We start from the raw sequence: 20,835 nt of genomic DNA on the forward strand, positions 1-20,835 counted from the left end.
TCGTGAAATCGGAAAGTTCACGGAAAAAACGTGAAATTCCAACGGTTTCACGTAAAAATCTAGCAATTCGAACGTTTTCACTGGAAAATCGAGAAATTTAAATGTTTTCACTGGAAAATCGTGCAATTCGGACATTTTCACTAAAATCGAGCAACTCGAACGTTTTCACAAAAAACCGAGCTATTCAAACGTTTTCACAAATAAAAATCGAGCAATTCGAACGTTTTCACAATGAAATTAAGCAATTTGAACGTTTTCACAAAAAAAATCGGAAATTGACGCAGGCGAATTTTCACCAGCAAATTTTCACAGGAGAGTCTCAAATTTATTCACCAGCGGTGAAATTTGGAAATTCATCACAAATTCGTGCCAGGCGAATCTATTTGCCTATCACTAAAAATAAGATACACACAGGGAGGTTGTGGCTGGGGGGCCCTGTGGGTGTCAGTGCCGGGCCAGGCATCCTAGGCAACCTGGCCGGTTCTAGTGCCCAATAGAGAAGGGACCGGAGTAGGGCTAGGAGGCAGAAAAGTGCCTGGCGCCCCCCAGCTTTGCGCATTAGGCATGTGCCTACTTTGCCTACCCATTGTTCCAGCCCTGGTGAGTGTGTTCGGGCCCCTGAGGCAGCAGCCCCAGTGGGGCCCAGACCCCCCAGTCCCATACTGATGATGGGGGGAACACTAGTGATGAGTCAATTTATTCGCTAGCCATAGATTCACAACGAATTTACGAATTGCACCTTGTGCGAAACTGCTGAGAAAATTCGCAGCGGAAAATTTGCAATTTTAGCCCTTGATAGTGATGAGCTGCAAGTGCAAATGGCCATGAAACTTTGCCAGCATTTTATCAATGGTTTATCAATGGTTTATCAATTTTATCAATGGTTTAGCTTTTTATTCAGCAACTATTTAGTTTGTAATTTTGGCAATCTGGTTGCTAGGCTCTAGATTACCTTATTAACCATGCATTGATTTGAATACGAGACTGGAATATGAATAGGAGAGGACCTGAATAAAAAGATCAATAGAAAGTATCAATAACAATAAATTTGTAGCCTTACAGAACATTTTATTTTTAGATGGGGTCAGTGACCACCATTTGAAAGCTTTAAAGAGTCAGACGGTAAATCATTCAAAAAACATATACAAATAAAATAATAAAGACCAATTGAAAAGTTACTCAGTATTGACCAGTCTATAAAATACTAATAATAACTTAAAGGTGAAAACCCCTTTAATATGTCTTTCTACTAAAAATTAGCAGAGAACCTAGCCTGGTTAGGGTGAGATAGGCTCACGTTCAAAACATGCAGCATAAAGCCTTCTGAAAAGAGAAGGTATTTACTTGCCTCGTACCATATACACAGCACTGCCTTAATACCAAAAATGAAAGTTTAACTCTCACATAAGGCATTATGGGTGGAGACATGCAAATCACTCCTTTATGTCCCTTTGGCCAACTATGCATCTAGAACTGCTGGTTTTATAGCACTGAGCCTGAGGTCATGCTTTCTAACACCCTTAAGTGCACAGTGTATAGAATGTGGGTGCCCCAGTGAGTCCTACCTGAAGGCATAGGCTCCAAATACTGTACTCAAGAGCCCTAGGCCAAAGCACCTGAAAGCTTGAAGAGTCTGTGGGCTTACGTTTGCTGAAGCTACGTTGAGCCATATTATTCTAATCCGCTGGGCACAAAAGGCACAGGCGTCTTCAGACTCTCCTTTGCCTCAGATAGGGAGAGTCCCTTTAACCCTGGGTTCCACCGAAACTTCCCCAGTGCACCAAAAGCCTGCAAAAAGGTCCATGTAAAAAGCACACATAAAATGAAAATAAATAAGTACCATAAAGTGCAATAATTAAGTGCCATATAGGGCTCCGGCCAGCAGCCAAATATAAAAAAAAATTTATTGCTAGGCCGAAATGATGGAGCAAAGAATAAAAGCAATTTAAAAACCGTAAATCGCAAATGCCTCCGTGAGCAGCGCACCCCCAAGCATGTTGACACAACACCCCGGGCTTCCATAGAGATATGGCCCCAAGCCAGAAGATCAAGCTTCATCCCTGCAGTTCTGTTATGTTACACATCCAGTCACTTCAGCCTCTATACATTACATTTATGGCTAATTAACTTTATTGATTTTTTTTTTATTTTGCACATACTATCTATTTACTCAGTTTTTATTTTTACACTGAACTGTTCCTTTAAAAACACATAATTTGGATGTGTAAATATGCGTTGGAATTGTGTGTGGGGGGGAGCTGGGCCTAAGGGGGGGGTCTCCCCCAGAAATCCTCTCCCCGGTTACAGAAATTGATGCGATGGGTGGGCAGTGAGGAAAGAAGCTCTTTCCAATGCACTTGGTTGTGCCACAATACAATTTGTTCTTGGTCTTTTGATGTAAAAATATTTTCTGTCTGAGCAGGAATGAAGCTTGATTGAGTCTCTTTTCTCAAGATCTATGCAGTATGTTTTGGAGTGCAGAGACCTATGCTAATTTAAAGAAGGTCAAGTATAAAATTCAAAATATATTGTAAATTCTTTTTTATCCAGTTACACATCTGCTTGAGTCCTAAAGATTTGTTGCCTTTCATTGCTGATTGTGTTTCCACTGGATCAACTAGCAGTTAGGCAGGTTATATATAGACTAAAAAGGTTGAACTTGATGGACGTGTGTCTATTTTTCAACCTAACTTACTATGAGAGTATAGGTGCAGTATCTCTTTATCACCAGCAGGTGTCAGCATCCACAGGACAGTAACTCTTTTCACATGGTAAACAAAAAAAATTGTTCTTATTGTTCTTAGCATATTTAAGGGAATAGGGCAACAGAAATACAGACAGAAAGGGGCAAATTTACTAAGCACCGAAAATTTGCCAGCAACGCTTCGCAGGCAGCGTAACACAGGCGAAAATTCGCACAGACAACACTAATTCACTAACATGCGAAGTTGCGTCCAAGGAGTTGAACACTGGCAAAGATGCGCTAGCGTTAATTCGGCAAGCAGAGCGAAGTTGCGCTAGCGTTGGCTAATTTGCATACGGCTGGAAATTAAAGTTGAATGGACGTATATGTTGCAGCAAATGCATTACATTACAAAGTAGAAAAAGGGTTTGGCCTCTCCAGACTTACCCCCTGTGTGTTTAAATTAGTGCAGCTCCATTTAGATGTATCGGTTGCTCAGCCACCAGCGTTCCCACTGTAATACATTACACTACACAAGCCCAGGGAACCTTAATATAATAAAATAGAGTTGTTATATTGCCCTACACATGAGCCCAGTGTATAGTTATTTGCCATATGTTAGGAAATGTAGGGGGAAAGCCAGTAACCCCCCAAAAACAATTTACACTCTTTTGCAGCCTATCACCCTGGAAAAAGGAAAAGACACCAGCATTTTTTCGAGACTTAGAAAAATGTTTACTAAAAAAACTAAATTTTGAGGAAGCCCTATCTACTCTATTACACTTTGCCTGGTCTTAGGTGGTGAAGGCAAGTCTGGTGCAAGAGGTAACGTTCAGTAAAATCCGTATCTTAGTGAATTTGCGCAGTTACGTCCCTTCGCCAGAGAGCAACTTCGCCTGGTGATTTAGTGTGAATGAGCGCCAGCTTCAGTCTCTTTCGCTAGCGAAGTTACGCCTGTGCCCGTTAGTAAATCGGCGAAGTAACGAAATGACGTCACGCTGTCGAATTTTCACCAGCGTTAGTCACTTCGCCCTTTAGTAAATTTGCCCCAAGTATATGTAGTGCCATGGGAAGCCTTTTTTCATGAAAAAACCTTGTGCTTACCCCAAAAGCAATGTTTTTTTGTTTTTTTTTATAACCAGAATTCCATGGTCATTTTCTGCAACCATTATGGAATCTTTTCTCTTAGTTGCAGGAATGGAGACCATTTCAGTTCAGCAATGTGTCCAAAAAGTATGTGAGCATGTGATCCTTGCACATGCAAGTTGTGTGAAAAGCCGAATTGGTGAAAAAAATTTAATTTTTTGAAAAACTGTGGTGTGAGATATAGTGGCAAAGTAGCTGATATGGAAAAGGACTGCATATGTGCATGTTTGCCCTACAGACTTCATGTTGAAGCTGAGTTGTTTAAGGTCAAGCTTTTATATACTGGACTGTGTAAACGTATGTGGTTAATGCACATGTCTACAGATGAACTGAAATGCCTTGTGCAGATTCCTTGCAGTTGACATCATGGCCATAGGTCTAACATTAAGCATTGTACAGCTCTCATACACAGCGCACAGTCAGCACATTATATTTAGCCTGCTGACAGCTCCCTTTGATTTGCACACAGGGGGAGTCCAATAATCAGCACAGAGGGAGGCCAATAATCAGCTACAATCCAGCGTTCCTTAAATGAACCACACCATGGGGATTGTTTATAAAAGCTTAATAAGATATTTAGATAGTCATCATAATAATCTGTGTTATGTCCTGAGTGGGAAGGGATCATGTGACATGCTGCAGGCAAAGAGACACAGATATATTGCTCTATACATTGCCTTAGATGCAGAATACACTATGAATTTAAATAGCCTCTGGGAATGGAGTGTGGCTGTGGGATAGCAGGTATAGTAGGGAGAGATGGTGCCTATAGTAGCAGTGGGATGATAGTCTCTGGGAAGGGAGTGTGACTGTGGGATAGCAGGTATAGTAGGGAGAGATGGTGCCTATAGTAACAGTGGGATAATAGTCTCTGGGAAGGGAGTGTGACTGTGGGATAGCAGATATAGTAGGGAGAGATGGTGCCTATAGTAGCAGTGGGGATAATAGTCTCTGGGAAGGGAGTGTGACTGTGGGATAGCAGGTATAGTATGGAGAGATGGTGCCTATAGTAACAGTGGGATAATAGTCTCTGGGAAGGGAGTGTGACTGTGGGATAGCAGATATAGTAGGGAGAGATGGTGCCTATAGTAGCAGTGGGGATAATAGTCTCTGGGAAGGGAGTGTGACTGTGGGATAGCAGATATAGTAGGGAGAGATGGTGCCTATAGTAGCAGTGGGGATAATAGTCTCTGGGAAGAGACGGTGGCTGTGGAATAGCAGGTATAGTAGGGAGAGACGGTGCCTATAGTAACAGTGGGATAATAGTCTCTGGGAAAGGACTGTGGATTTGGGATAACAGGTATAGTAGGGAGAGATGGTGCCTATAGTAACAGTGGGATAATAGTCTCTGGGAAGGGACTGTGGCTGTGGGATAGCAGGTATAGTAGGGAGAGATGGTATCTATAGTAGCAGTGGGATAATAGTCTCTGGGAAGGGACTGTGGCTGTGGGATAGCAGGTATAGTAGGGAGAGATGGTGCCTATAGTAGCAGTGGGGATAATAGTCTCTGGGAAGGGACGGTTGCTGTGGAATAGCAGGTATAGTAGGGAGAGATGGTGCCTATAGTAGCAGTGGGATAATAGTCTCTGTGAAGGGAATGTGACTGTGGGAGTAAGGAGAGATGGTGCCTATAGTAACAGTGGGATAATAGTCTCTGGGAAGGGAGTGTGGCTGTGGGATAACAGGTATAGTAGGGAGAGATGGTGCCTATAGTAACAGTGGGATAATAGTCTCTGGGAAGGGACTGGGATTGTGGAATAGCAGGTATTGTATGGAGAGATGGTGCCTATAGTAGTAGTGGGATAATAGTCTCTGGAAAGGGAGTGTTTGCACATTTTGAATGGCAGAATTACTACTACTACTGCTTTATAAAAACTAGTGGTCTAGAGCTGAGTAGTATTAATGGTCTTGACATAGCATAATCTCTGTAAATTGCTGTAAAGGATAATAGTTATTATAGAGAAGATTGTTGTATCTTTATTTGCCTTCACAAGACAAGAATACCGAACAAAAGTTATTTATTTAATTTTGTGAATTCTAGTCAACGTTATTGATTTATGTAACTGGTTCGAAGGAGGTCACTTGTATGGGTTGTATCTGAGAGATAAGAATGCTCCTGCTGAAGAAGCTCATGTATGTATGTATGTACTGTATGTATGTCTATGAACACTCACTCTACAGTATGTTAGTCCCATTGTAAAAAAAAAAAAAAAAAAAAAAAGATACTGAATTTTATATCCTAACCACTAGATGGTGCAGATAATATCAAACAAAAATGCCACAACAAATGCTGAATATTTAGGAATCCCCAGTTTCTTTGTTTTTTTCTGACCATGACCAACATTGAACACTAGAATAATTACAAAACAGCCACTGTTTTAATTTTAATATATATGATAATTAAAGCATCCCTCTCTAATCTGATTGGCCCATGCACACAGTTTGTGACGTCTTTCCAAAGCACTTTCCAGCCTCTTTCCAGTTCCCCAGTGCCTGCATCTGATACTTCATGCCATGCTGTCAGCCGGCCTGCCACATATTCAACACAGTTTATTTAGATTTATATTCTCATTTTTAAAGGCCAGTAATTGCTTCCTACTGACCATTTACCAAACCAAAAAGAATAACGGCACGGCTGTGCTAGAACCTATTCCCAAACAAGGGATTCTGCACCATTTTAATATAAAATATAAAATGTTTGTCCATCTGTAGCATTTAGGCCTGTTAGATATAAAGGGCTGGCTTATATATATGTATAGCGCTTGACCTATCAGAGACAAATCTGTAAATTCTCTTATAATAGCTGCAATCTGTTTATGGCCACTAGGGGTGGTGTCACTTTCTATGGGGAAATGCTTCAACTAAGGAAAGTTATAAGGCAGTTGTATATGGGGCAACAATAGTTAGCAGGGCATGTTGGGTCCTGATTCCAGCCAGGGCACTAAATGCAAGAAGCTTGTATGAGTTTCCTTCCACTCTCCAAACATAGGCAGGGCAATTGGCTCCTTATACAACTGACCCTGTGTGTGAATGTAATAGGGACCTTTGACTGCTCATGAACTGAGGAATATGTCAGTACTACAGTATAGAATAATAATCTTTTTTAAATTTTTCTTTCCAAATTTTTGCAAATAATTAAAATAGAAAACATAGTGATTATAGAAGGAAAGGGGGTATCTTCCAGCACTGGAAGGTCTGCAAACAGTTGTAAGCGGTTTGAGTGCAGGGATGGTATCTGTTATGTGGAAACCCGTTACCCAGAAAGCTCCCAATTATGGGACTCCATAGGCTCCTTTTTAGCCAAATAAACCAAATTTTTAAAATTGATTTCCTTTTTCTCTGTAATAATAAAACACAGTAACTAGTGGTGTAGTTATAGTGCGCTGGGCCCCCCCACACACTCTGATACCCATCCTCCCGCCCACTTCCCACCTCCGCCCACTTCCTGCTCTGACCCCACCCACTTCACACCCAACCCTGCCCACTTTCCACCAAGACCCACCCACTCTCTCTCTCATACCTGGACTCCACCCACTCTCCGCCCCGTGTCTCTGCTTCCCCGCTGCAGTAAGAAAGTGGCTTGAGAAGGGGGGTTTCTTGTTAACTATAGAGGTAGCAGACAATGCAGTCAGGCCCCCCTTTTCCCCGGACCCCCCTGTGACTGTGGGGTCTGCTTCCTCTATAGTTACACCACTGACAGTACCTTGTACCTAATTCAAACTAGGATATAATTAATCCTTATTGGAAGCAAAACCAACATTTATTTAAAGTTTACATGCTTTTCCAGTAGACTTAAGATCTAAATTACAGAAAGTCCCATTATCCAGGAAACCCCATGGTCCATACAGCATAATTTAAGGAACTGAAAATGCAGAATGCTGACATCCCACTCCTACGTGTTCACGCATATTTACCGAGCAAGAATGTGTGTGCACATAAACCTACGCTGGTGCACTTAATTGTTTATTAAAGACTAGAACATAGAGGGAATCCAGAGTTTGTTACCGGTATGGGATCCATTATCCAGAAACCCATTATTCAGAAAGCTCCGAATTACAGAAAGGCTATCTCTAGTGATGGGCGAATAAATTTGCCAGAAACTAATTTGCAGCGAATTTCCACATTTCGTTGCATGCAAATTAATTAGCGAAACTGAAGCAATAATTCACCAGCAAAAAATCTACCACATCAAAAAAATTTTGACGCCCATTGACTTTAATGTGTCTCGCAAATTTTTCAGCACGGATTCGCCCATCCCTAGCTGTCCCCCATTGACTCCTTTTTATGCAAACATTCTCTGAAATAATAAAAGAGTAGCTCCTACTTGATCCAAACTAAAATACAAAATAATCCTTATTGGAAGCAAAAGAAGCCTATTGGGTTTATTTAATGTTTAAATTATTTTCTAGTAGACTTAAGGTAGGAAGATCGGAATTACAGAAAGATCTGTTATCTGGAAAACTCCAGGTCCCGAGGATTCTGCATAACAGGCCCCATACCTGAAAAAGAAAGTAAACAATGTATCTGTTGTTTATTAGTTTTGGATTGTGATATCATGAAAAAAGAAGTTTTAGATGTGGCACCATGCCTGGTATGGGTTTGTGGCACTTCCGTACAACATGATGGGAGCTGCGATTATGTCAGAGGGTCCTTAAAGACAAATAGTACAAAGGGAAAAAATAGAGCCATTTGCAATCAAGATGCCAATGGCAGAGATGAAGAGATAAGGAGCGAGCCGATGGGTTGGCTCATATTTTTGTTTATGTTAAGGAGTGGGGTACTGCGTATATCCAGACGTCTGTATGTACCAGACCTCAAAGCAAAAGCTTGCCCAGTGCAATTAGAAGCTGGTACAGGAACGCAACGCCCATCTCTTCTAACAATAGCTCTTCCTTTAAGCTTGGCACTGTCTCTTTGCACTTCCCACACGGCAGGAATGACAGACAGGGACATACGTTACAGGGTGACATAACACATCTGCCATTGTGACTGGCCCAGGGAGAGAACATTTTGTAATGGGCACTGCAGGGAATCAATATGCAGGTTCTGTATACTGTATTAACCCTTTCCTGTCCTGTCACAGCTCCTGTATCCTTAGCTTGGGGCCTTCCAGTTAGAGGAGTGCAGCATAATTTGGCAACTGTACAGCTTTTCTGACTATGGGCGAGTGATCGTCATGGAAATGGACCTATTATGAGTGCATAACTCAACTCAACAGTCCTGTTTTTCGCGGGACTGTTCCGATTTTGACAGCTCAACCTGCAGTCCCAGATTGTTACTGAAAAATCTTGACTTTCTCTTTGATCTCCTGCACTGAACAGCCAGAAAAAGATACAAAGTTTCTAAAACGTAATTGGCTTTTGGCAGAGAGCCTAGAATATGTGGCAGGTGCAATTGGAAACTTTTGTAACAATTTAAGTTAAGCAAAGAAACAATTGTAACAATATAAGACAAGCAAAGAACAATTGTAACAATTTAAGACAAGCAAGAAACAATTGTAACAATTTAAGATAAGCAGGTCTACTGGGGAAACTGTGACTTGCAGCTTCAAGGGCAAGTTCACCTTCATTAGCAAAACTGTAAAACACATAAAACCTGACCTCCAGAAATGTGTTTAAACGATCCATAACCTGCCAAATTTTATAAAATATACTTGGTAATTAGGGTGTGTGGCCATAAAATGGGCGTGGTCAAAAACATTTCTCCCACAACCTTTTGTTTTCAAAATGTTGGGAGGTATGTGAGCATTAAAATATATATTTCTTCACCACATCTATATTTATGTCTAATTATAAGCTTTTAAATATATATATATATATATATGTATACTTAATTTAGTATCTGTGTGTGTTTATTTAATGCATGCTTGTTACATGTGGGTGCTGTCATAACACCTGGAGGTACCTAAACAATTTCAGAGCTAGGCAGGCTCACTGATAGCAGCATTCTTTCCACAATTGCCTCAACCTCTAACCCTCGGTGCAAGCTGTGAACTGTCATGGCCAACTCATACAGCCTGCCTAGAACCCTCATATGTCTCCAGGCACCTGGAAAAATGCTTTGAATCCCTGTGCAGTGAGCCCTCCTGTAGCATACAATTCCCCCAAAGAAATTATTTTGCATCAATACAAACACTAAACAGAGGTGTGAAGATGGAGGTGCACCCAGGACATGAGCTGTTGTGAGTGGCGTAACTATAGAGGAATAATATAGTATTACCAGCTTGCACACGATGGCTCTCCATGAAGTGAATGTCTGATGCCTGGTGAAGAAGGCTTCGGTAACCTCCAAATTCGTAAGTACAAATCACTGGCACTCAGGTCAAATCCAAGCAGGGACATGCCCTTGCTGCATTTATTTGTGAAGGTACAACATTTCTGGGTAAACCCCTGAATATTACACCCCTGACAAAGGGGTTCACTCCGAAATGTTGCACCTTCGCAAATAAATGCAACAAGGGCTTGTCCCTGCTTGGATTTGACCTGAGTGCCAGTCAACAGACCCTGTAGTTGCAGGGGCCCTGGTGAACAGGGGAGGGGGCAGACTGTGGGGCCTGCTTCCTCTATAGCTAGAGTGAGGAAGGGGGATGCAAGTTGGGCAGGAGTGGGCGGAGTCGTGGTGAGTGGGACAGGAAGTGGGCGGGAGGATGGGTTTGGAGTGTACCGGGCCGCTCTGAAATGTTTTTTTGCAGGGGTACCCAGTGCACTCTAGTAACGCCACTGGCTTTTGGGGTGCTCCCTGGCAGTGTAAACTCTCAAAACATATTTTCATATAATATAATTCAATGCCAAATATGGGCTGTAATTCCCTATTTGTAGAACTGGCCAGAGAAGCATCAGATATTTCTTCTCTGCTCTCGAACTTCATTTTCTAAGCAGAACAACATCTTTTTCTCACTAACTAATTAATTAATCAATCAAAAAGCAGTGCATCTGAGGAACTTAACGTTCATCAATGAGACGTGGCTGCAGTTTGCCTTCTCATTAAACACATTTAGAAGAGAATAAAAATATATAATTGTATTAAAATTCGTGATGTCATTAGGCAAGTTCTCATTATTTCAAATAAATATGAATTGACTTGTCATTGCTTTTGGCTGAACAATAACATCAATGCCACATTTATAGACATTGTTGTTAGTTGTTGTTGATTTGAATGACCATCACTTAGACTCAAGGGTACCATTGTGGGTCAGGCAGTTGTAGGTCTGCAAGTTGTTTTGAACATCAGTTGCATAAATGCGAGGGCCCCCAGTAGTCCTGATTTAAATGAGTGTGGAATTACCTGTATATCAAGCAGTTTGTTTCCCACATGTGAATGCCACTCATTTCACATTCAGATATTCACATGGCCAGTTTCTATAAAGGTTTATGACCCCTACATGAGCCAACTGTAGGACAAATGCATGACAATAAATGGTTCACAACTGCAGTAAAATGCTGATCCAGGGGCACTGGAAACACATATTTGTGGAGAGTTGAAAACCTCTAAAAAAGGAATATTTTTTAAGATGTCAGGTGCTACTCCTACGAGAGGGGTCATAAATATACATAAAAAAGTATCACCAGCAGGTAATCCTAAAAAAAAAAAAAAAAAAAAAAAAAAGATTACCACTAGGACACTGTAGAGACTGAAGTGTTGCCAAATTATTTTATTCTGCCCAAAAACACACCAGAAAGGCAACATTTCAGGCCTTCAAGGCCCTTTATCAAGGCTTGATTCAATGACCTTTATCAAGCCTTGATAAAGAGGCCTGAAGCGTTGCCTTTCTTGTATGTTTTTTCAAGCTCAAAAAATTGCTCTGCAACACTTCAGTCTCTACAGTGTCCTGTTGTTAATCCTTTTTTGTTTGTTGGCTCATTTTATTTGAGCCATACTGCAGATGTCCCTTTTTGCTTTGCTTTGGATGAGCTACAACAGGGGTCCCCAACCTTTTTTACCCGTGAACCACATTCAAATGTAAAAAGAAGTTTGAGCGCAACATAAACGCACAAAAAATTCCAAGGAATGCCAAATATGGGCTGTAATTGCCTATTTGTAACCTAATGTGGACTGGCACCCTATGAGAGGCTCTGTTTGGCAGTGCACCTGGTTTTTATGCAACTAAAACTTGCCTTTAAACCAGGAATTGAAAATAAGCACCTGCTTTGAGGCCATTGGAAGCAACATCTAAGAGGTTGGGGGGCAACATGTTGCTCATGAGTCACTGGTTGGGGATCTCTGAGCTAGAAGATACATTGAAGTTGGGTAAGCTAAGCCTCTTATGCAACTGTGGAACTCCTGTGCAAATACTAAATGGCACACATGAATCTGCATTCTCTGTATATTTAGTTGAAGCACATCATGGCACCCAGAAGAATCACCAAGAGCCCAGCAGCATCTATATTTAATTTGGCTGAATACTGTGCAGAAACCTGCCATATTTTCCACTTTATCTTGAATACAAAAGTTGCCATGGCAGGTGTTGGACACCAAAATGTAGCAGACTTCAATTGTGCATCAACCATAACCCTCTTGCTACATTTTTCACTGTCTGCACTTATCATACTCAGCATTCCAGAGTTCTCAGCTCACAGACCCTTGAGATCAGGGTATAAAAAAGTTTAAAATGCTCAAGTACCATCCACTTCACTATGAATGTCAGATCAGGGGGCGATGTAGGGGATAGATTTCCCTGAGCCCCCGGCATAGTGCTGCCGTACTGAACAGCAGTTATAGGTAGGACAGATAAAACAGAGCAAAAATTGGTAACACTTAGTTTTTATGTTGAGCAACTGATCCCATGGCCCTTCTGATGTTATACATACAACTAACCATCTGACAGCTGAAGATGGGAGTTTTTTAACAACATCTGTATGGCCATAGGTTGGACAGTCCTACTTCCTATTACAAATAATGGGACCTGCAAAGTCTATTAAGCTCTAGGACCTCCAAAGGGAAGCTAAACCCAAAAAGAAATGAATATAAGCTTAGTGCTCTTCTAACCATCAGTGACCTTGACTGACTATGAGCAGCCAGCCTAGTCACTTACATTTACTTACACTGCTAAGACAAAAGCCTGATATTAGAAAGCTAAAATGGCTCAATGTTTAAAATTAATGTGCAAAAGTGCTCAGAAGAGCACTCTCAGTAAGTTAATATCAATTTTAAATTTTGACCCCATATAAGGTGGCTTTGCTTAACATTGACTGGACTGAAAAATAAACCTCACTTTACACTTTAATATCAATTATGACTTTGCCTTTATGCCTGGTATACAATTTACACATATTTCACTATTCTTTCCCTGGTGTCTCGGCAATGAAACCCTAGGTTGGCACAATTAGAGTGCCCAGGAACACCGCCCCTCCTTCTGAAACAGTTTTCCAAGCATTTCCCGTCCCTGAAGTGGCGAGGGTAAGAGGGCCAGGACAAGAGTGTGCTTCACAAGAGCAGGATGGATTTGTTTACGAGGGAATGTCTTTAATCTTTGAGAGCAGTTGGCAAGAGAGAATTCCAAAGGGGATATCAGCATCATCTTATCTGGATGCATCATATGGGAGGAATGTAAATACATAGAGTAATTAGCGTCCCTCATCAGACTTATATAATACTTTGTTCTTTGTTTATTTGCAAACTCCTATTGCTCCAAATAATTCCTGCTTAGAGTTTCCCTTATAAAACCTTTCCCTAAAATGTCTATTACTGATAATTACACTGTTTCCTTACATCTCTCATTAGAATTCGATATAACCCTAGCTTTTTCTCCATTTCCCATGCCCTATAATTACTCTTTGTATCTCTTTCAATTTCTCCATATAACATCTTCCTTAAGGCAATGCTTTTGGGGGATATAGTATTTCCTTGTAACTCCTTTTGTTGCTCAATGTAACCATCCCCAATCACTTCCTAATACTTGGATAACACCTTCTACTGCACAATATAAGCCTTCCCTTCACATAACTCCTACTCTTGCTCAATATATCCTGCCATGTTGTGTAGTATAGCTCCTCCTTTTAAGTTGACTAATATTCTCTTACATGATCCATAAAGTCTAAATGTAAATAAAGTAAATGGTGGGTCTGTTTTTTATGATTATTTTGTGAAACGGGGGAAAATAATATATTTTGTGATTCTCCTTCCAATTCCTTTCTCATAGAAATATAATGAGGAGGCATTTATGTTAAAAATAGTTTTGCCATGTGTGTTATAGGCAGGAAAGAGAGTGGGACAGAGAAGGCAACACACTAAATGGTTTCCCATTTAAAGATCAGATGGGACTTTGAAACAAACACTTTGTAGCTCTCTATCCCTTGGTTATAGATCAAGATCTGATAATGAGGTAAACATTTTGGCTTAATAGGATATAAACGATATTGCCTTCTGTATCCTAATCAACAACTCTGCAGGCAGCCAACACTCAGAGTTGTGCAATGCTTCTAAATCGCTTTCTCATATGATTTCTCAGTGTTGTCAATATAGCTATTCACGCATATGTTAAATACACGTTGTCCGTCTTAAAGGGGACATAGAGAATCAAATACAAGTATTTGTCTTTGTTTGCACACTTGTAAAATTGGTGGAATGTGTCTTTAACATTTTTGTATTGTACTATTTATCCCATAACTTTGCTAGTACCATCAAGCCGTTATATTGACTGCTTTCCTAGGCTGTACACGAGAGTTGGTGGAAAATGACAGCCAATCAACAGCTAGGCAGACCTGCCATATCTGTTTCCCTATGTGAAGGAAGAGCTCTGATTGGCTACCCACATCTTACTGTGATTCTGGGAAGGATACTTAGGATAAAGGAAGAACATACCCCCCTTAGTAACATAACCTTATTTGACTGGGCTTATAAAGCTATCTGAACTGCCAAAAATATGTATATATATATATTTTTTATACAGACATACTTGACTCTCATTGTTCAATTGTGAATTGATGGACTCTGGGAAATGAAGTCCTATTGCTTTCCGTAGCGGGTGGTAATATGCAAGGGAACAAGACACAAAAAAAGGAAGTGCACTAATTTCTTTCCCATGTGATGGGATTGTAATAAACAATTAGAGATATATCCCTCTCCATGATCTGCCCATATGGAAACCATTTCTGCTAAATGGAATGTTATGTAAATGCCTTGTGCGGATGCAGGATACTTTATGATATGACAATGCCAATGCTTCTAATGCTTTATTGCTATAGTCTAATCCTGGATTCTGCAAACTAGAACCTTGCAGTCTCTGCTGAATTATAGCATCCCTGCTGAACCATCTGTCGGTCTACATTTATAGCCTTACAACAAAGTCAGTATCCTGTAAAGAAATTACTAATATGAGGTATAGCTATATTGAAATGACTGGGTCATATTGGTTTGTGGAGGTTTTCCTAGTAAAGGTGTAGGAATGGCCTGTGGGAGGTGGTACATTTTCATGTAATGGAGAACACAGGGAAGAGAAGACATTGGGGTAAGAAGGTAGTTGGGCAGAAGTAACCCTGAGAAGAAGGACAGGTTAGATGACATGTTCTAGCTGTCTCTAGAAGTGAGAGATAGACTAACTTAGGTAAGAGAGGCTCCAATGAGGAGAACAGAAAGATGTTGGTGTTATCTCACGGTGTGGCAACTAAAATGGCTCAAGGTAGAAGTTAGTTATTTTGAGAAAATTTGGAGGATTTTGGCAATAGGGACTAAGTACTACCACTGACTGTTTCTATTGCTGGTGTTGCATGTATCATATGGAAATATTGACTGTGTACCATCTATTATCAAGATCAGCTGTGGGTCAGCTTTAAGATCAAATTCCAGTAATGGATCAAACCTATTTTTATGTTTCTAAGGGAGCTAGCACACGGGCAGATTCGGGGAAATTTAGTCACCTGGCGACTAATCGCCTCTTCTGCGGGGTGACAATCTTCCCGAACTGCCTTCCCCGTGCCTGCCTCCTGCTATAATGACAAAACGCTAGCGCCAATGCACTTGCGGTGCTTCGATTTCCAAAGTTGCCCGAAGTTGCCTCATGAGGATTCTTGTAGAGCATTTTCTGTTTTCTGTTATCAGATCAGGCTAATCATAGACCCACTTACAAAGGATAAATATACTCTGTATTGTAAAGGAGACTATCAATTGACTTTATTGATATATATGTATGTTCAATTATGCTCCTACTAGAAGCAATATTCCTCTCCTGCCATGGCGCCTGTCATTGTGAGTGATGTATGGGAATGGGTGAGCAAGAAGAAGTGACAGGTCTGTACCTGGAACTGTGATGAATTTCCAGCTTAACTTCTTCCTTCTACCCTAGTGCAGTCTGCTGCTACCATAGACTGCTTATGGTGTTGTGATGAATCCCTAGCTTTTACAGTAAGCTGGGGATTCATCACAACACCATAAGCAGTCTAGTCAGTCCATGTTATTTAGAAACATTTTCAAGAGGCAACATTGTGCAAGAAAATGTAGTGAAGGTAGCAGCAGACTGCACTAGGGTAAAAGGAAGAACACATTCCTAAAGTTAAGCTGGAAATTCATCACAGTTCCAGGTACAGACCTGTCACTTCTTCTTGCTCACCCATTCCCATGCATAACAATGACAGGTGCCATGGCAGGAGAGGAATATTGCTTCTAGTAGGAGCATAATTGAACATACATATATATCAATAAAGTCAATTGATAGTCTCCTTTACAATACAGAGTATATTTATCCTTTGTAAGTGGGTCTGTGATTAGCCTGATCTGATGAAAGAGCTATGGCAGATAAGCAACAGAAAATGCTCTACAAGAATCCAAGGAATGATTCCTGAATGAGCTCATACTTGTGATATATCAAGCCATTTGTTTATCCTTAGTGTTCTGTATCCTATAATGTGGCTTCCCTTCAAAGCAATTGAAGCAGCACCCAACAGCCATTAACTAGCAGCTGTGCCAACTTCTGGTTCACCACAGCAGCGGAATGTAATCCAATATGCAATTTCCAAGCCGACATCACTCATCTTCCTGCAGGTTTTGACTAATGAGGTAGGAAGCAAGCCCTTAAAAAGTCATTTTCTAGCCTTTTTCATTCTTGCCGCCGCGATTATCACTCGGTTTTATCAGAGCCTAACAAAAAAAAAGCTTTCACGACAGAGAAGACCAGACAGCTAATTATTTTAAAATTAGTTTAACTTTGACATACTGTCCTTCAATTTTATGCAGTTTTATCGAGTCTGGGCTTTAAAATTACTTTATAATCTGTGATTATAGATCAATCTATTAAGCAATAGAAACACATAACTGTGTCTTCCTGAGAACTTGCGTTGGAGTTTAATGATTGATACTCACATAGAAATGAGTAATAGGACTGTAGATATAATGAAAGAAATAATTTAGCTTGCTTATTTTCCTCTTTCTTTAAACCCACTTAAAGGCATTGGCCATTGTGAAACTTGTCACTCCACTTCCTGTTTGGCCAGCTGAATAACTGTTGTAGGACAGGGATAAGAGGGCACAGCCTCCGGTTTTCCACTAAAATTCCCCTTGTCAAGATTGTATCATTAGCAATATTTTAAATAATTTTCTAGAAATAATTGTTGCCGAAATAAAACTCGTGGAGCTGCCAACAAGCAACATTTGTGAGAAAACCACTTGCTCCAAGATAAAATATTCTAGTTTATGAGTTGAATTGCTACAAGCCCAAATATGCAAGAGCTGCATAGGGAAGGTAATGGTGTGACTGGGCGTGGGCAGGAAGTATTAGCATGGGAGCTTTTGGTGTGTCCTGACCAGGTTGACTTCTCTAGGCTGCATCAAACTTTTGCATACCATCCCACTGCCGTTGACATTTTAAGGTCTTGCCTTTGGCTAGCATTGGAAAATGGTTGCTCGCCATTCATTGAATTACAAGAACCACATGAGGTATACTGTATGAATAGTTTCTTAGTTGACGTTTGCTGTCCAAATATAGCCTTGCTGTAGCCATTGAAGAACTTTCAGGGACCTTATGGGTTCTTATGGATAACTATTGTTTAATATCACACTAATGTAAAATATGCATATATTGGAGAGCTAAATACATTCATTACACATCCCTTAAACTAAGTTTGTACTAATTCCAGACAAGACTGGTGTTAGGAGAAAGTCATGGGGACAATTGTTTAGTGTGACATTCCAAGATTAACAGGATCACTAATAAAAAGTGAGACATGACCCTGTAGGCCAAAACAAAAATCTGGAGGGAAACAGTGAAAAGGAAAGCCACCACACAAACAAACACAAGGCCATGCTTAGTATGATAATAATTTATAATATTTGTAATTTTCATCTATAATATATGTGTAATACTACTAAGATACACTTTTAAAGAGGCTCTTTCATTGTTTGGTCGTTGCATACAAATTGAAGAAATGGTCTTTAGGCTGTTTTACACATATTTTTGATTTATGTTGAAAACCTACCATCTGGTTCAGACTGGCACTGGCCTACTTGTGTCTCTGAGCCAGGATATTTGAGTGCTCCTCTCCCACATGGCTTCATGGCCACAAATAAGTGGTACAAGGTACGCTGGGGGGGAGGTGTAGACTTGTAGCAAGTTTTGAGACTGTGGTGGAGGTCCCTTGTGGTGACAGCCCCAGTGGGCCATGGACACCCCAGTCCGACACTCATATAATGTACAGACAGTTTTATTTACCTTGCCAGTATTACAAAAAGATGGAGCACTGAAGATGGCATCAAAAGCAGGCTCAACAAAGCTAGAAACATCATGAGTGCTATGAACAATGTTTGGAAGTTTAACACCAAACATTCCTCTGCTAGAGCTGTCTCTTTTCAACATTGGTTTATGGCTCAAAGTGCTGGTGTATGATAGAAAGGGACTTGGCCAAGCCGGCAGCCTTTCATACTACAACTCTCAGAAGGAATCTTCACATTTCCTGTCCACAGAAGGTTTCCAATGATGACTAACTCAGTGACATCTAGGCGACATAGTAACAGTCATAATGCAATGGTGATGGGAGTGGGTTGGATATGTACAAAGTTGTAATGCAGAGTCAACCACCATCATTGCCCTTTATTGGACACCGAATGGGATGGAAAGGGGAGAGGCCAGCCTAGAGTGATATGGTGGCATTCAGTTGAGGCAGAACTTAAGTCCTTGCAGCAAGCATGGGGCACATTTGCAAAATTGGCCAAAGACAGGTAGAATTGAAATTCCTTTCTTGCTAACATACACCCCAGCGATAACACTCTGAAGGTGGCCATTGACATTGCAATTATGATCTTTCCTGGAATAGATCTTACCAAGAAAGATTGTTTGTTTCAATACACACGTTTTGAGCTGAATCACCAGATATACAGGTAGAAACAATAGAATGCAACCTATATCTGATATTCAGAGCTAACAATGGCCGATGTCTGGGTGTCTTCAAAGGCACCCAATCACAATTTTCCAGCCAGCTGATCAATGAGTTGACTGATATCTAAATCTTCTGCCAATATCGGTTGACTCGTCTCACACCATACATGCACCAAATATCGTATGAAAATTTATTTTGTAAAACATCAACGGTGGGTCTATGGTCACCTTTAGAAACATGTTCTTCCCTCCACTTTAGAACAGTCCAACACTTACTACCTGAGCTTTGTCTTGCAGCATGTGTTGTGAGTCTCTTGTGTCTCCCGGAAATGTTCCTGAATAAGCCTGGGCATTAGTGAGCAAGAACCCTAGAAAAACAGTTATTTATATGTATCTATAAAACATGGTCAAGCAGATAGAACCAGGAAATTAGAATAGCAGACAAGGCCAGTAACCGATTTACAGGACAGGAACTTGGGATTCTGAAGGCTTGGGCAAAACAGAGAGGTTAAAGATCCAGCTCAAGTAGCTGGAAGAGGCAGGCTTAAATACACCCTTCACTGGGCTATTGCCTGCAGCTGTGAACTATAGGCAGTTACTAGAGAACACAGACAGCAGAAACAGCCATAGATGATCTCCACTGGATTCAAGCCACACTGCCTCCTGTGGCTCAAGCAAGGTGCAAGAATGGACATTACATAGCAGGTCCCTGGTTCTAATCCAGCAAGTTGCTGATTTTGAAATATGTATACATAACTGTTTCAGCTATTCAGATACCAGATAAGAGTTATTAAAATAATTCATCCCCATTTTTTCCTTCTAGGAACATCTAAGGGAGAAGATAAGCTCTCCTAACCTGCCCTTAGTCTCAGACCTTCCAAGTCCTTATGTTTGGGAACTGAAAGTGTAAAACATTCATACAATCTCATTGATTTACACTGGGTAATTTTGCCACAACAACCAATAAGGATTTGCCTGGAGTATGGCAATTGATTGCTATGAGTTACCTTTTCCAGGCAAATCTGGGCAGGGTTAATAAAAGAGTAGCTTCTGTTGGGATTCAATCTTCTAGTTTTTATATGTAGAATGCAAATATTATATTTCTTGACTAAAATAAATAAAACAGCATCTCTTCCATGGTATCCTTATTTGCACTGCATGTAAAATCTATCATCTTCGTTGTAGTGGGCAATAGTCTATATCAATAGCTGGTTCCCATGGTAAAACAGAAAGCAGCCACACTGGTTGATACTATTTCCAGATGAAAGAAAAGAAATAATTTTTTTTACAAAGTTTGTTTAGCTAATAATAGCCACATTTGGCTTGAATTCCAGCGGTATTGGAAGTCTTTCTGTTATTTTAAACATGTACAGCTAGAATCAACATGTTCAAGATTTGCCTCAGGTTCTTCATTTTCATAGACTACACTAAAACCTTATGCTCACCCTCTGGGTTTTTAAACACAAACAATGTAACCGTATTGCCATTATTGGGGCTCAGTACTACAGGGCGGCCAATAAAACATTATGGGTGAGGACCAGTTTTTTGGGTATTAAAAAAAATGAAAAGAGGGTCTTCTATGTCCCAGTGTGATGCTCAGAAATAATTAATCATACTTTTAGCCGAAATGGTTCTCCTTCCTCTGCCTAAACACTCCATGCTGGGCATTCTGTTATGATTAAATATCAAAGCCCCAGTGATCATT

The sequence above is a fragment of the Xenopus laevis genome, chromosome 3S, assembly GCF_017654675.1.
Source record: "Xenopus laevis strain J_2021 chromosome 3S, Xenopus_laevis_v10.1, whole genome shotgun sequence".
Lineage (NCBI taxonomy): Eukaryota > Metazoa > Chordata > Amphibia > Anura > Pipidae > Xenopus > Xenopus laevis.